Here is a 15,579-nt window from a genome sequence, read left to right as displayed (position 1 = left end):
AGCAGCACCCACATGCCCCAGGTCCAGGAGGTGATCGACAGGATGCGTGTCCCCTTACAAACGCCTGCAGGTGACAGGCCGCTCCACACAAGCCGAAAGGAGTTCCACTCGATGAACGTGCAACTGATGTATGACCATCAGCTGCGCCTCATGCATGTCTGCACCCGATAATCGGGCATTGTGCATGGCGCCTTCATCCTGGCACACTCGATGATTCATGACATGTTCGAGACCCCCCCCCACCGTGTGGCTGGGGTGTTGGCTCCTGGGAGACAGGGGTTATCCACTGCAGTTGTGGCTGATGACACTTACTGGAGGCCATAGACCGACGCAGAGACCCGCTACAATGACGTCTATACAGTGACCAGGAGCGTGATCGAGCAGTGCTTCAGCCTCTTGAAAATGTGGTTCAGATGCCTGGAACACTTTGGAGGGGCTCTCCAGTATGATGCTGAGAGGGTCGCCCGCATTGTGTTGGCCTGCTGCATCCTCCACAACGTAGCACAGGAGAGGGGCGATGTGCTGGACGAGGAATACAAGGCCTGGTCCGATAAGGAGAACGCGGGGTATAGGGAGGGTGAGCACGACTTAGGGCCCAGACAGGCACGGGACGTGAAATGACGTGTGCAGCAGGGCCAACACGCTTGAGACCCTTTGATCGCCTCCAGTTTCACCGACTGGGGGGGCGGGGGGGGGGGGGGGGGGGGAGAGCTGGTCAGGGGTACGAATACCGCATTATACCCCCACACTCCCCATCCCCTGCCGGCCACCCCCTCGCCTGCAGCCCCCTCCATGGTACATACTGCTGTACCACCGGATGCAGGCCCTGGGTCGGTAGTACCACCGGATCTGGTCCATGAGAGGGAGATTGATGACAACCGCTCTGCGATGAGCTCTGGTGTTCTGCATAGTTTGACAACGTCTGATTCCTGCCATGAAAGCATTTTCCGGCATCCACCTGGGTGATCCCTGCATGTGAGCTGGCCATTCCATAACACGGTTACATCAAATCCATGGGGTGGGGGGGAGGGGAGGATCGGGAGCCTAGGCCACCCACAACATTCATCCAATATCTCCATTGTGGGCGCCTCCTGTGTGCTGTTGGCCTGGGTGGCACGTATGGTCAGCACCACCTCCAGCTCCTGCGCTCGGTTGGACTCTGCCAACAGCACCTACGGGTGCTGGATGCTCCCTGACAACCCCTCATGTAGTCCCTGGCTCTGCAATTGCATCTACACAATCGATGGGACTGTCCATTCCAGAAGCCTGAAACCTGTCTGGGCGGCATCTCGTCCCTGGGGCCAGCCTGTCCTCCGACTGCACGCCCCCTCAGGAGTTCCTATCTCCACCTGCTGTACCGGAGCATCTGTGTGCTGAGCACCAGGTAGTGTTCCAGGAGCCTCTTCACTAAAGTGCCCAACTGGGGTGAGTGCCTCTGGGATGGTGGAGGGTTTTGGAGAGACAGCTGTGATGGGAAATCATCCTCAGACTAAAGCTCCAGGGTGTCCTAAATCTCATGTGGAAGGCTGTCCTCCGAAATGCTCTCACGGGAGGGCCCTGGCTGTGGCACTGGCTGGGGGCGGGGGACACCGGATGGAGCCGCAAGACGGATGACAAGATGCATGATTAGACTGTGTGAGCGTGGGGGTGAGGGTGAGGTTGGTCTGTAGGCGAGGGGGGGGGGTGAGGGTGAGGGCGGAGGTGAGGGGATGGTGAGGGTGGCGTGGGGGTGAAGATGAGGGTGGTGTGGGGACGAGGATGGTGCGGGGGTGGGGGTTGTTGACACATGTGTCACGGGGAAATAGCAATTCAGCGGGGTCTCAGCGGGGAACTCTATCCCAGCGATCTCCCATTCCTCTGGGCCGCCGACTAAATCCAGGGCCCCCTGCTCTTCCACGGTCAGGGGCGCAGGTGCGGTGATCCCCTTCCAGTTTTCTCCCATTCCCAGGGTTTTGTTGGCTGGGATGATGGTGTATGTGGGGAGTGCAATGTGTGCATGCAGCTGAAGCTTATCAACCTCCTGAGTGTCAATTGCGAAACAGGTGAATCTGGCACCATTTCTCATTGCAATCAATTGAGTTCCCCGTGGCATCGGTGCTGGCCCCTTAACACCAGCTGAATCGGTCCAGGTGCGGTGCCAATTTTGCTGTCGTTGAACTCCACGAATCCTGTGCTGGTGTCAACACTTGGTCTCAGAAATGGAGAATCCAGCCCATGGAATGTACCCAGGTCAGGAATTTTGCCGAGAATGATGGCCAAAATACAGTCTGACAAACTAGTTCCTACAAAAATGCCACGAACAAAGGAAGCATCTAATGATAGTCGATAATCTTCTCGTCTTCAACCATCACCCAAAGACTATGAAGGAGGAGATTCTTCATAGAAGCTATAACCGTCATTTGGGAAATGCACATCAATCTGTGTGGAGATCTTTCAAAGGAGATCTACTCAAAATTTTGGGTGGAATTCTCTGTTTATGAGACTCAGTCTGAATCAGGGGCCACCCGCCAGCAATATGGCATGGAACCCATGCATTTAGATGTTTTTGTCTCAGTGCCGCACTATAGGGTGGGAAAAGACGCCATTGCCATCAGCGGGCCTAACGCTGCTTTTTCCACCGAACGTCAGACTTTGCCGATATCGGGGAAAATCCCAACCTTTGACTTGGCATAACCATGAGCTTCCAACTGCTCCGGGTGAATAAATGGAATCCATTTGCTGACTGATGATTGCCATTAATTGTTAACCCGCGACGCCACTTCGCTGCATGGAGGACAGAATTGCTGCCGCTGTGCCCCCTTCGCTATAGCCTTCACTCTCCAAGGCTGCATTCCCGTCTTCCACTGTGAAACTTTGACGTGAGGCTATCAAGTTGTGCCTATCCCTTTAAAAGCACAAAGTCCGAATTCTGGCTTGCTGGTGTTTCCTTGGCAACGGGGTTTCTATCCTGTGTAATTGACCTGGATCCTGTCATTGTGGTGGCGCACATTCCCAACTGCACCCACGACCCAATCGCCTACGAGACGCCCGTGCCACATGTGGGCCTGTACCCACCTGTAATAAACCCCACCAGGCCCAGATTGATCTTCCCATGGGACTGGTGAAATATGAGCTTGCCCGGTTAGTAGGTGGAGACCTGCCCAGCTGGAGCTCTTAATAACTTATAGAACATAGAACATAGAACACTACAGCGCAGTACGGGCCCTTCGGCCCTCGATGTTGCGCCGACCTGTGAAACCATCTGAAGCCTATCTGACCTACACTATTCCATTTTCATCCATATGTCTATCCAGTGACCACTTAAATGCCCTTAAAGTTGGCGAGTCTACTACTATTGCAGGCAGGGCGTTCCACACCCCTACTACTCTCTGAGTAAAGAAACTGCCTCTGATATCTGTCCTATATCTACCACCCCTCAATTTAAAGCTATGTCCCCTCGTGTTGGTCATCACCATCCGAGGAAAAAGACTCTCACTGTCCACCCTATCTAACCCTCTGACTATCTTATATGTCTCTATTAAGTCACCTCTCAGCCTTCTCCTCTCTAACGAAAACAACCTCAATTCCCTGAGCCTTTCCTCGTAAGACCTTCCCTCCATACCAGGCAACATCCTAGTAAATCTCCTCTGAACCCTTTCCAAAGCTTCCACATCCTTCCTATAATGTGGTGACCAGAACTGCACGCAGTACTCCAGGTGTGGCCGCACCAGAGTTATGTACAGCTGCAGCATGACCTTGTGGTTCCGAAACTCAATCCCCCTGCTTATAAAGGCTAGCACACCATATGCCTTCTTAACAGCCCTATTAACCTGGGTGGCAACTTTCAGGGATTTATGTACCTGGATGCCGAGATCTCTCTGTTCATCTACACTACCAAGAATCTTGCCATTAGCCCAGTACTCTGCATTCCTGTTACTCCTTCCAAAGTGAACCACCTCACACTTTTCCGCATTAAACTCCATCTGCCACCTCTCAGCCCAGCTCTGCAGCTTATCTATGTCCCTCTGTATCCTATAACATCCTTCAGCACTATCCACAACTCCACCGACCTTCGTGTCATCTGCAAATTTACTAACCCATCCTTCTACACCCTCTTCCAGGTCATTTATAAAAATGACAAACAGCAGTGGCCCCAAAACAGATCCTTGCGGTACACCACTAGTAACTGAACTCCAGGATGAACATTTGCCATCAACCACCACCCTCTGTCTTCTTTCAGCTAGCCAATTACTGATCCAAACCGCTAAATCACCTTCAATTCCATACTTCCTTATTTTCTGCAATAGCCTACCGTGGGGAACCTTATCAAAACTTAGTATAAAGATCGGCCCGGGCAGGGACAGGCATGTTTGTTGTCCCACAAGACTTATCCTGTGTGTGTGTATTTACTGCCAAAGGCAGATTCTTACGACCATGAATAAACCAGCGTTCAACCTTCTGTTCGGCTTCCTGAGTCTTTATACCACCCCATCGGGAGGCTGTGCACACATCACTTACAGGGTTCCCTCTCCATGAGAACTTCACATACCCCTCCCGCTCCACTATGTGTTCCCATCTACAGGCTGCAAGTGCCCCCTGTGACCATTACCATACCCTCTGCGGCCCTTCGTGAAGGTTATAACAAAGCCCTAGTCCATCCCTGCAGCTAGGGTGAACCATGCTTCCAACAATTGCTCCTGCTGCATTCCCTCTGCTCTTCTGCACTGTCTCCTTGCTCTGACTTCAGACTAGGATTCACATAGCCCCTGCACCGCCTGCCATCTGTGCCTCTTTTTCATTTCACAGCAGGAATGTCTGCGCTCTCTGACTCCTGTCTGCCAGAACTGAACGTACACCGGATCCTTGAATTGTTCCTGATTCCAAAGAGAATATTTACAACAGTGACCTTCACAAACCATTGCAGCCCCAACCTGTTAAGTGTTCATGTGAACCATCCCTAACGTGGCGTACTAACAGGCCCCCACCTCATTTTATGAACTCTCTGTGCATCTCTCCTGTCTTTAGATCCTCTATTTTGTCCGTGTTTCGTGCATCCTCATCAGGGTCCAGCTGTCCTCCTCTTGATCTTACCTCTGCCTTCCATTTTTGTCTTCTTCAGCCACCTCCTTGCCCCTCTGCCTGTCACCATGAGCCCTTACCCTTCCCCCTCCCTCCTGCATAGCCAGCCTTCCACATTGCCCCCCCCCCCTTGTCTTCGTTAGCCTACCAACCCCTCCACCCTGGACCCCCAGCCTGACCTTGCACCCCAGTCCAGGTTGAACTTCGGACCTTTTTTACAGTACCTGGATGAGCCCAGCAAGCAACACAGTCTTGTCCAGATAGACACTACTGTGTGGCACCGGGGGAAGGGGACCTGTACCCCCCCAACCCCAGCACTGAACTGAGTTGGTAACACAGAAGGTAGAGTATAATGGATCAACAGTTATGGTAGTATGATAGTGATGTGAATTATCATGTGACAATAACTTTGCCAGTCATGTGCGTGAGACTCTGGGGAGCAGATGGAATAATCTGTAGACAAGAGAGATGTGCTTACTTAGTAGCTCAGCATGTTTATGGTGTATATAGTGTAAATAAATTAGTTTTGAGATAATCAACCTTGGTCAGACCAGAGTTACTTATGAAGGGAAGGAAACCTGTGGTAAACACCACTAGTAACACATTGCATGTATTACGGTACTGCCCATGTATTACAGGTACCACGGTAAATCCCAGCCTGCTGGCTCCTCCCAGCAGGCGGCGTATAAAAGTGTACGCTCTCCTGCGCTGCTCCCATTCTGGTTCCAGCTGCAGGAGGCACAACATCTTGTGCAATAAAGCCTCGATTGCTTCACCATTCCCGTCTTGTGGTAATTGACGGTACGTCAAAACCTTCCTAGTATAGATTAGCGAAACCACAAGCCGGTTTTAACAATTTAGTAGCATTGTTCGCACGTTTTGAAGTAAAAGAGTTTTAAATCCATGGTTCCTTAGCTGAGATTTTCCTCAACGATTTATGCCCCAAATGTAAAAAACAATAAAGTGTAATCATTTGAGAACATTAAAAGTCACCATAGTCCCTGGTGACCATAGGCAGACTTCCCCTTTAGGGGGTGGAGAGCTGACTGGTGGTGATTTAACCTGAGGATCACCACACCTCAGGCAAGGGGCAAGGTTGGGAAGGCCTCATGAATAACCTCAGCCCGTATGGGAACCTGACCTGTGCTGTTGGCTTTAGTCTGTATCACAAACTAACTGTACAACCAACAGAGCGAAACCGGCCCCCAATTTAGCCATTGTCATCTGTACAACCTGTCAAAAACATAATTCCATATTTTAAATATATAAGAAAGAACTCATGTTTTAAACTTTGAATAGTGCGCAGTCCAGAGTATGGAAATATTTAGGCATTGATAAGCCTGTGTCAGAATAGAATTTATTAATTTGTTGAATGCTGGTAGTTGTTACTGAGATAATTACAATACTATTAAAGACAAAGCTACAATATTATAACAAAACTTTGCAAACTCTGGCTGGTCCTGTACTTTCCTAAGGCCCAGTATTATTGCACATACAAGAGCATCTGAAGGTAATATCTGGAATTCCCCTCGTTTTACATGCTGTAAAACCTTTTAGACAATGGCTTGTGGAAAAATGCAATGTCTGCTGGTACTGAGCCAAAACAAGAAGATCCTTGTGCAATTCCTGATCTATGGATGCAAAAATCATAATGGGTAGAATTTTGCATCTGCTGAGCAGGCAGGCGCTGGTCCAGAAGTACGTTAAATAGCGTACACTGGCGTTGGATGCGTCCCGATCTCTCGCTACACTGTGGAGTTCCGGTGAGCAGAGCTCCCCAGTGTACAAAACCTCAGCTACACATTCCCCGCTGAGGTCCCTTATGCAATGCTAGCACCAAGAAACACATGGCTAAACACGCTGGCTATGGGACTTTGTTCCCAATTAGTTGAATCAAGCCCTGTGAATTGATGTCGGCTGGAATCGGAAATTGAGGCACCCTCAATTACGACGCGAGAGCGAGGTCGGTAATCAAAAGGCTTTAATCTACAGAGAACTGAACAGCATCCGAGAGAAGTGTGGTCACCACATGGAGCCTTATCCTACATACCGTTTTCTGGGGGCGTAGCCAGAGGCGGAGTCCCCCAGGTTCCAAGCATTTTAAAGGGGCAAGATATTAAAGGTCAGGTACCGTTTACAGCAGTTATTAATGCCGTTCATCACAGAAATCATGGTTGCATCAGGTACCATCCGCCAAGCGTGCATTTCACCTATGAAATCCTCCCCATATCTTTCGATGTTCACAAGCAAATCATTCTGTAGTTAATTCTGCTACTCCCCATTATACTTTACAGCAGCCATGGTGAGTTGAATACTCTTAGAATTTTGGGTATCAATAGTCCATAATATTGTTTAATTTATTCAATTGTACAGTTTTTAGGATTACATAAGAATATTTGGAATTTGAGCATTTTGATATTTGCAAGGAAAATGTTCATAAGGTACTTTGGTAGTCATGTGGAACATCTCACATGTTGTGAGAAGCATATTATGCACAGAATCACAGGATCTTTACAGTACAGAAGAAGCCCATTCAGCCCATCTAGTCTGTATTGGTTCTCTGTAAGAGCATCCGACTTAGTTCCGCTCCCAACCCCTTCTCCCCGTAACCTTGCGCATTCTCACTTTCCAGATAGAAATCTAATTCCCATTTGAATACCTCGATCCAATTTGCCTCTACCACCCTCTCATGAACTTTGCCCCAAACTCTAACTACCCTCTAGATAAAAATAAATTATTGGCATCTCTTTTATGCCTTTGGCCAGTTATTTTGAATCTGTGTCCTCTAGTCCTTGATGTTCAGGATCTCAAATTCCTTTATCAAGTCTCCTCTCAGCCTTCTTTTCTCCAAAGAAAACAGTCCCAACCTCTTCAATTTATCCTCATAGCTACAGTTCTTTATCCCTGGAATTATTCTTCTGAACCTCCTCTGTACTCTCTCCAATACCTTTACACCCTGCTTCAAGTACTGTGTCCAGAACTGGACGCAGTACTGTAGATGAGGCCTAGTTAGCATCCTTATACAAGTTCAACATGACCTACTCATTCTTATGCTCAATGGCCCTATTAATAAAGCCTAAGCTACTATATGCTTTATCAACTTTCTCTGTTACCTCCTCCAACAACTTCAGCAAGTTAGTTTTTTCCCCTCAGTGAATCCTTCTTAATTAACCTGCATTTGTTTAAGTGACCAAAGAGAAAATGCTGGAAAATTTCAGCAGCTCTGGCAGCATCTGTAGGGAGAGAAAAGAGCTCTTTGAGTTCCCGAGCCATGAGGTCTTGTTGCAGCTGTACAAAACTCTGGTACGGCCGCATTTGGAGTATTGCGTACAGTTCTGGTCGCCTCATTATAGGAAGGACGTGGAAGCTTTGGAACGGGTGCAGAGGAGATTTACCAGGATGTTGCCTGGTATGGAGGGAAAATCTTATGAGGAAAGGCTGATGGACTTGAGGTTGTTTTCGTTAGAGAGAAGGTTAGGTGACTTAATAGAGGCATACAAAATGATCAAAGGGTTAGATAGGGTGGACAGTGAGAGCCTTCTCCCACGGATGGAGGTGGCTAGCACGAGGGGACATAGCCTTAAATTGAGGGGTAATAGATATAGGACAGACGTCAGAGGTAGGTTTTTTATGCAAAGAGTGGTGAGGCCGTGGAATGCCCTACCTGCAACAGTAGTGAACTCGCCAACATTGAGGGCATTTAAAAATTTATTGGATAAGCATATGGATGATAATGGCATAGTGTAGGTTAGATGGCCTTTAGTTTTTGACTTCCCATGTCGGTGCAACATCGTGGGCCGAAGGGCCTGTACTGCGCTATATCGTTCTATGTTCTATGTTCTAAGCGACTATTGATTTTGTCCCAAACTATAGTTTCCAGAAGTTTCACTACCACCGAAGTCAAACTGACTGGTCTGTAGTTGTCGGCATTATCCTTGCTCACCTTTAAGAACAAGATGGAACATCTGCAATTCTCCAGTCCTCCGGCAGCACCCCTGCGTCTGAGGAAGATCGGAGGATTATCACTAGTGGGCGAAATCCGGCGGTACCATTGCGCCTGAAAAACAGTGCGGCACAATGCCAGGTACCAATGGTAGATGCCAGCAGATTCCACTTTCAGATCTACCCGGCTCGCCATGCCTCGCGACATCAAAGGCGATCTCGCGAGACTTTGCGATGTGAATCCCACCTGTTGTAGTCTCCACAAACGAGACGAGCACCAGATGGAACGGCACTTGTGGGGGTCTCCCCAGAAGTCGGAGCCCCCCCAGACGCTTGCTCTCTGGACAGGATGGCATCCAGGCACTGCTGGTGCCACTCAGGCACCCTGGCACTACCAGCCTGTCACCCTGGCAGTGTCACTTGGCTGGCATCCGGGCACTGCAGGAAAGGAGTATGGCCTCAGCTGCACATTCCTCACTGAGGCCCCCGATCTACCCGGATGGGTGTTAGATAGTGGAGTATTTAATGGTGCTCCAAGTACCGAGAAACACTCGGCTAATCACACCACTACAAGATTCTGTCCCCATTCGGGTAGATTGTGCCCAGTGTCTCTGCAATTTCCACTCCCACTTCCCTCACTACCCGTGGATGCATCTTATCTGTTCCTGGAATCTTATCATTTAAGAGAAGGCAGTGGATTAGTGGTATTGTCACTGGAGTAATAATCCAAGAGACCCAGGGGAATGCTCTGGGACCCTGGATCGAATCCCACCATGGCAGATGGTGAAGTTTGAATTCGATAAAAAATCTGGAATTAAAGGTCCACAAAACTATTGTCGATTGTGGTAAAAACCCATCTGGTTCATTAATGTCCTATTAGGGAAGGAACTATGTTGCCCTTACCTGGTCTGGTCTACATGCGACCCCAGACCCTAGAAATGTGGTTGACTCTTAACTACCCTCTGAAATGGCCGAGCAAGCCACTCAGTTCAAGGGCAATTAGGGATGGACAATAAATACTGGCCAGTGATGCCCGCATCCCATGAACAAATTTAAGAAAAGCAAAAATAGCCTTTCTAACACGTCTTCCTTCTCAAATGTAAATTCCTCAAAAGTACCAGTTAACAGCTCACTCATCTCGGCCTGAGTAGCCTCTTCTCCCTTTGTAAAGACAGATCAAAGTATTTGTTTAGTCTCACCTGCCTCCATGCACAAGGACCTTTTTATCCCTAATCAGTCGTATTGGCAAATCACCATGAATAGGATAGTATGAGGTCTGCAGCATTTTATAATATCTTGAGTTATGGGCTGTCACATTAGAAAACTTTGAGCGGTTCACCAATGATAGACAAGTGGCCTGATGTGACAATATAATAAATCATGGAGCTTCTGGCCGTACTGTTCTTTGCTGCCAGTGCTACAGTATAAATTTGCATAATGAATAATAAAATGTGGTTTCTGAGCAGATCTGGTCAATAACAAGTATTTTCTACAGAAAACCATTAGCCCTATTTTGCATATTAGCACGGTAGCATGGTGGTTAGCACAAATGCTTCACAGCGCCAGGGTCCCAAGTTCAATTCCCCGGTGGGCCACTGTCTGTGTGGAGTCTGCACGTTCTCCCCGTGTGTGCGTGGGTTTCCTCCGGGTGTTCCGGTTTCCTCCCACAGTCCAAAGATGTGCAGGTTAGGTGGATTGGCCATGATAAATTGCCCTCAGGGTCCAAATTGCCCCTTAGTGTTAGGTGGGGTTTCTGGGTTATGGGGATAGGGTGGAGGTAGGGGCTTGGGTAGGGTGCTCTTTCCAAGAACCAGTGCAGACTCGATGGGCCGAATGGCCTCCTTCTGCACTGTAAATTCTATGAAAAAAAATGAAATATTGTCAATCCAAAGAAGTGTTGGTGCCTTGAAACACACCCCCCTATCTGCCTAATCCTGTAGAATAGGCACAGGTGGGATTCCTGGAAATGGGGAGAGAATTAAAGGGAGTTGCTCCATTTTCAGAGAGCGTCACAATCCTCACATTCCCACTTTCTGTCTGATCCGATTCAACAGTCGGCTGGAATGTCGGCAGATTGTGATTCCTGGAACATGAGAGGAATTGTGAATATATTCTTCATTTGCTTGCGCTGGTATCTTGCCCGAGCATCACAGGTGGTACCAGGCGCTGCAAGTTCAAAGATAGAGCCTTCAACACACCATCAATTTAGCAAACGGCCCCACCACATCCTGGTGCTAATCCAGCTCATTTTGTACTGAATGTGCTTTCTCGTGTTCTTGGATCACATCTGCTTTCTATTATAGCAACATCTGTAATAACAATTTTTGTTAAGCTTCAAATGCTAAAAGTCATAAAGTAGAATTGGAGGAATCCTTATCACCATAAGATGTTTTTCAACTCATGTTCTGAATACCCCCCCCCCCCCCCCAAATCCCCCAACCCAGCCCAAAGATTAGCCTGTCCATTGTTGCAGGAATATGAGCATTCAGGTCTTTAAAGTGTTAATTAGGAATCAGATTGCAAAGAAATGTGCCAGTCCCCACATATTCATCGCACACTTCTCTGGAAGGGTATTTTTTAATCTGCTAGTTTGTGATAAATTCAGTTGGGTTTGAAGCACAGATCACCGCTAAAGTAGAGATGGCCAGAGAATGTTATGTCTGATTAAACCAGCCTTGTTTGGAGCAAGACTTTATCTCCTGTCATTAGTAAAAAGCTAATTTATTACATCATTTATTTTCTAAAAATCATTAAGTAAAGAACTTAGGTTTTAATGGCTTCATTAAATTTCAGAACCCATTAATCTCGACTACTGTATAGAAATCCTTCAAAAACCCACCTTCTATTTATCAGATTTCCCAAGAGCGCAAATATGTGGATTGGAGCATCCACTGCCTATTTATTTTTAAAATTTTCTTTAAAGGTTGGATACAAAGGCATTCAATTATTATTCTCCACTATAATAGCAGTGTAATATTTTGCACCTGTGCCTCTGTGTGTGGGACTCACAAGGGCACACTAATTAGTTCAGTACTATTATTATTTTGTCTCAATGCAGTGACGTTACTTCACTATTACTTTGCAAGGCTGTTAGATAAATGCAGATAAGGAGCCTTCTGGCATTTCTCCGCATTGTTCCCAAGGTTTAAATGTTCCCCGTGTTGGTCAAATTGGAAACAAAGGCAGGGTCTGAGCAGATTACACCATAATAGTCTCCAATTTACATGCTAATATTTCAGCATTTGCTTCAATGCAATGTTTTCCTTTTCAATGGAGCCTCACACTGATTTTACATGTTATACGCCAATTACACTAACGTGTCCAGATTCCTTTCAATGGCAGTTAGCTAGTTCCACAAATGTGTCTACATCAGCCTTCTGTTTTGAATGTCCGTTGTTTGTATTATATTTCATCTTCCACCATACTCTCTTTTTTATCTTCAGTTCACGGAAGCACAAAATGTTGTGGAGACATTGCTCTCTCTCCACATTCATATCATCGATGAAAGCCCGTTTGCTTACACTACCGGGTCGTCATCGGTGCGATGAGTGCTGGGTTAGGCTCGCCCCTATGACGTTCTCTTGTCTTAACTTGCTCTGCACGCAGAAAATGTAAATGAGATGCCAGGATTTGCCAGCAGATTATTTGGAAGCTCGAAATGACAGTCATAGTGTGGGAAGTCACAACGCTGTAAACAAGTCTCCCATGAATGGACCAGGGATCATTGTCCAACTTGATTTAATAATATTTGATGCGGTGCAAAAATTGGGGAAATTTCCAGTCAGCAATACTGATATCAATAACAATAATGAGTACAAAGTTAACCCCTCTTCCACAACTCAACAAACTATTAATGCAGTGATTAATGTCAGAGTTATGGACCAAACCAGTACAGGCAATCCTCAGACTTACGATACAATTGGTTCCTGGAAATCACATTGTAAGTCGAAATGTTGTAAACCAGAACCGATTTTCCTATAGGAACAAGGGTTTAAATGGGCTGGAAATCACTCATTGGGGGGGGGGGGGGGGGGGGGGGGGGCTTTCCAGTGTAAAATGCTCTCAACTTTTGTCCTATCAAGTCGCTGAGGTGACTGTTGATCCATGAACGCCTCAGCACAAGTCCCTCCGTTAGTGTGGGGGATTTAAGGAAGCCGCTCAATCGCTGTCAGTTATCTGCTTAGCTTCTGTGAGTCTGAGCGCATATTAAATATAACATATAAACTCATTAGAACAGTGAGAGAACACTTGTTTCCAACCTAATAAAGATGGTTCTACCTGTCCAGTCATATAGATGGGCAGCGCAGAAAGTCAATGCGCACATACAAACATGCTGCCTTGGCCTTGTAAATTTGAAAGTGACGTAAAGTCAAAAAGGAGTGTCAATTTATAAACGTCGTGTCACGTGTCGTAACTCGAATGGTTTAAAATCGAGGACTCTCTGTACGTTACTCAGAACCATTATGTTTCCTATCAGTCTATGTACAGCCAAGTAAATTAATCTGGTTCAGGTGTTGGATTTAGAATCATAGAATTTACAGTGCAGAAGGAGGCCATTCGGCCCAACGAGTCTGCACCAGCTCTTTGAAAGAGCACCCTACCCAATCCCACACCTCCATCCTATCCCCATAACCCAGTAACCTAACCCAACACTAAGGGCAATTTTGGACACTAAGTGAATTTTTTTAGCATGACCAATCCACCTAACCTGCACATCTTTGGACTGTGGGAGGAAACCGGAGCACCCGGAGGAAACCCACGCAGACACGGGAAGAACGTGCAAACTCCGCACAGACAGTGAACCAAGCCGGGAATCGAACCTGGGGCCCTGGAGCTGTGAAGCAATTGTGCTAACCACCATGCTACCGTGCTTGGTTTGAACATGTAAAGTCAATCAAAACTGGAAAGCTTTCCCCAAGAAACACTGCTGTACTTGCGTAATGTTACAAAATTCTGAATGCACTTAAAGCCTGAAAATCTGTTGAACTGACGGAATCTTTTTGGGGAGTGGGGGTAAATAAAGCCTTTTTTTTAACCCCCAGGTCAATGGATCATGAAATCGGGTGGAGAGTAAAAGTGGGCATTTGACCGGAATCCCACATGTTCCCGTCAATTGGGTATCGTCAAAGTCACGGCTACAAATATTGTTTACAGCGACAGCAATTTAATTTGGTATAAACGGGTACACGTAATACAGCCTGGAACCACTCTGAAAGAAGAAAAGAAAGCAAGAGGAAGAACTAAAAGAGATTTTAAAAAATAAGGAGGGAAACATTAGAGGAAAGAGAAAAAGAATGGAAATTATGAAAGTAAAGCTAATGAATACGTTAGAACATGTATTATGTTTCTGATCCATTTTAACTATTTTTTTCGTTCTTTTTTCTTAAATCACTCCAATGGTAAAGCTCCGGAATCTCGTATCTTTTAAGAATGTCTATTCTTGCCTTGAGGTCTGGTAGTCTTTCATGTACTCAGGAAATGAACAGTGAGGATCTAGTAACTATCTTTAGCTACTGGGCTATTCCAACGCCTTATAAGATCTTTGTAAAGTAATATAGCACCAATAGTCACAATTTTCAGTTTAAAATAGCAAGCAAATTCATATTACAAAAGATAATGAAGCATATGATTTTATAATAACCTCATATAATATGATTCCATGTTGCTATTTAATCTCACGTGGCAAAATAAAAGACATTGCAACAATAATAATCCTTTGTAAATAACTTACATAAATGTATTGAGTTTCATTTCTTACCACTGTAGGAGTTAATATAATTTAATCTGCTCCTTAGAAATTTGAATCCAATTTGTTCTTTCGGTAGTTTCAAACAGATCAGTCCCTCCTCTCAGATTTTCAGATAAACTCTCAGAAACAGGAAAGCCCTTTTTATTTGTGTCTTAGAAAAGTTTGAACTTCCGACCACTTGCAGCTAAGGAGGAACTGAGATTCATATGCAAACCAACACTGTCGCGTAGCATTTTTCCTCCCCCCGGCCGGTAACTGACAAAATGTTGCAGTATCAGGATAAACATGCTACACGATCCTGCCTCAGCTGCTATTAAATTCCTCAGGAGCTGCTCTCCTCGCTGGTTGCTTGTCTTCTCAAGTCTTCCTCGATTTCCCTGCCAAAGCTGACAGGCCATAGGATTCGTGCTCCCAAATATGGGAAAGCATTGTGAAACGGACGAATGAGAGAAGCACGTTCTACAAAGTCATTGCACCTTAGCAATGCTGGATACAAGAGATGTCAGCTTGGCCCTGATATCCACTGTTGCCATGGTTGCCAGCTAGAGCATCCTTCTAAAATGTAAATGCCCAAAGTGCTGAGCAACTGATCTTTCACACTGCAGGCTGAGGGCAACGCAATTTCTTTACCTTTAGGTTGGACATCAAACAAGAGTGAAGCCTTCATCAGGGAAGTCTGAGGAGCTAAATGGAGACATTGAAGGATGCTACGATTGGCCGTCATTGTCTGTTCTCAGGTTTTATCACCACCTTTCCCATGGTGACCACAAAAATAAGTGGCAAGGTTGAAATCCCACGTGAAATGAACCTGACTCCCTGCCATCATTGTC

General features: G+C 46.4%; 1 long non-coding RNA gene across 1 annotated transcript in view; it reads right to left on the bottom strand.

The window, feature by feature from the left end:
- Positions 1-15,111, bottom strand: part of LOC119952346 — a 47,748-nt gene extending 32,637 nt beyond the window's left edge. Inside the window, exon 1 of the long non-coding RNA XR_005457835.1 lies at positions 14,759-15,111. This is a non-coding gene — a long non-coding RNA (uncharacterized LOC119952346). The remainder of the gene's footprint in view (positions 1-14,758) is intronic.
- Positions 15,112-15,579: the final 468 nt, after the last annotated feature.

This window comes from Scyliorhinus canicula, chromosome 17 (genome assembly GCF_902713615.1).
Source record: "Scyliorhinus canicula chromosome 17, sScyCan1.1, whole genome shotgun sequence".
Lineage (NCBI taxonomy): Eukaryota > Metazoa > Chordata > Chondrichthyes > Carcharhiniformes > Scyliorhinidae > Scyliorhinus > Scyliorhinus canicula.
This window is presented reverse-complemented; position numbering and strand designations above follow the sequence as displayed.